We start from the raw sequence: 2,358 nt of genomic DNA, 5'->3' as shown, positions 1-2,358 counted from the left end.
AGGGTTAGGGTTAGAGAGAGAGGGTTAGGGTTAGAGAGAGAGAGAGAGAGTGAGAGAGAGTGGGTTAGGGTTAGAGAGAGAGAGAGAGAGTGAGTTAGGGTTAGAGAGAGAGAGAGAGAGAGAGAGAGAGAGAGAGAGAGAGAGAGAGAGAGAGTTAGGTTTGGGTTAGTGGAGGTCCTGCTGCCTCACGTCAGGGACCACGCTGCAGGAGACAGCAGGGCCCCTGAATGCACGGGCACACCCACTATGAGTCACACCCAAGCACTACCTCTCATTCAAACCACCGGGGAAGATGGTGCTGAGTCTGTTGATCCATGTTTTTTCAGCCCTCCTCCTTTGGGCTGTGGACCAGGTCTGGTTGGACTCCAGCACTGTTGCTGTGACCGCCTGCCAGCCATGCTCGACAAAGTGCCGGACCAGGGGTGTGAGTAGGTTTTTCTTATTATTGATATTATATCTATGTTGGGCAAAACGGGTCAGAATTGTGTTACCAGTTTCACCCACATAATTGATCTTACAGATTTGACATGTTATTAAGTAGATGCAGTTTTTAGACTTGGGGTTTCCTGATTGATCCAATTGGAAAACGGTCTTGTCAGATTTGCTCTGTATCCAGTGTAGTTGTTTGAAAAATTCACTTTTGCTCTTGGTTTTAGTCGCATTAATAGGTTTTAATTCTGCATGGACCAGGAGGTCTCTCAAATTCTTGTTCCTTTTGTAGGCCGCAATTATTCTGTGGTTTTGGAGAAGGGAAGTGTCGGATTGTAATTTATTAAAATTCTGTTTTACCTTGCAGATGAGTATGTTAGCTGAGGAGGAGTATGTCGTGATCAGAGGGAGCATTGGGGATGTATCTCGTGGCCTAGGATGCAGGAAGGATCTCCTGCACGACCTGAGAAAAGACCTCGAGTAGCCCCGTTTACCAAGGACCTTGAAAAGGATTCCCACTGCCTCCTCGAAATCTGCGTGTTGGGTGCATATTCTGTGGAATCTAAGGAGCTGTGATTTGATTAGACCGGCGTAGGTGTGTTTGGGGTGGAAACTGGTTTTATAAAGTAGTGCGTGTGTGTCTGTGGGTTTAAAGTAAACTTTGATGTCCAATTTGTGTGGGTTAGGGTTAGGGTTAGGGTTAGGGTTAGGGTTAGGGTTAGTTTTAAAGAGAGTTGTGACTCCAATGGAGTCGTGCACTGGCCATCAAAACCAGAACCACCCAAAAAGACTAAGAATTCAAACAAAAGAAGAAAAAGAGGATCCGGACGTCCCAAGACAGGAGGCACTGGCGGATTAGATAAACAGGGAAGTTATAACCTGCGTTGCCATAGCAATCAGGAAGAAGCACTCTCCATCCTACCCTAAGAATCCAGTATCCTCCAAATAAAATAGAAAAAAAATAGAAAAAAATAGGACAAAATAGAACAAAATTATATGCACGTCCCCTAGGGTTAGGTTAAGGGTTAGGGATCATGTGGACATTAAAAGTCCTATAAAATTAGAGATGAGGGTAGAAAGAGAATACAAATCAAAGGGAAAGGTTGGATATCCAAACAGCTGCAGCAGACTTCCTCTGGGAAGTAGTCCAAAATCTGTTGGATTCCAAAACCGCGGCTGAGATAGCATTAGAACCATGGATGCTAAAATGATTTGTAATCTCAGAATTGGCTTGACCCGGGGTTTGGGAATTAAACCTGTGTTGACAAAGCACCGTGATCAGAGCTGTACCAGTTTCACCAACAAACTGAGAATGGCAAAGTGTACAGGTGACCAGATAAACACAATTTTTGGTTTTAATGTTTCCCGATGCCTCGACTGGAAAAACCTGGTTGTTAACTGTGTTCTGAACCCATTTTATTTGTTTAAAAAGACCTTTATGTGTAGTTGGTTTAGGGGTTGAATTAGTTTTGAGTCTAGCCTGAACCAGGTAATCCTTGAGATTTTTATTCCTCCTATAAGCCGCAATAACCCTATGGTTGGACAGAAATGGGCCATCTTCTGTGAACTTTTGGAAATTCTGTCTGATCAGTTTAAGTAATTGCTTATTGGATAATGAGTAATTAACAATGAAAGGTACCATATTGTCGGATTTAGGTTTCTTGGGTTGTAAAAAGGTCTTCTGACACCTGCGTAAAAGTGATCTTGAGTACCCCCTGGTGGCAAGTACAGCAAATAACAATTTGGTAGCCTGGAGAAAATCAGTCTGTTTAGTACATATTCTATGAAACCGTAATAGCTGAGATTTGACCAAACCGGCATAAGTGTGGGTAGGATGAAAACTAGTTTTGTGTAATAAGGCATGGGTGTCAGTAGCCTTGAAAAAAAAACTTTAATGTCCAATTGATTAGTTATATCAAAATCACTGCC

General features: G+C 42.9%; 1 long non-coding RNA gene across 1 annotated transcript; it reads left to right on the top strand.

The window, feature by feature from the left end:
• Positions 1 to 328: 328 nt before the first annotated feature.
• Positions 329 to 1,246, top strand: LOC119428095. Its single transcript, XR_005187690.1, has 2 exons — positions 329 to 424; positions 797 to 1,246. It is a non-coding gene; the product is annotated as an uncharacterized LOC119428095 (long non-coding RNA).
• The last annotated feature ends 1,112 nt before the right edge of the window (positions 1,247 to 2,358 follow it).

This window comes from Nematolebias whitei, chromosome 22 (assembly GCF_014905685.2).
Source record: "Nematolebias whitei isolate Nwh7 chromosome 22, NemWhi1, whole genome shotgun sequence".
NCBI classification, from domain to species: domain Eukaryota; kingdom Metazoa; phylum Chordata; class Actinopteri; order Cyprinodontiformes; family Rivulidae; genus Nematolebias; species Nematolebias whitei.
This window is presented reverse-complemented; position numbering and strand designations above follow the sequence as displayed.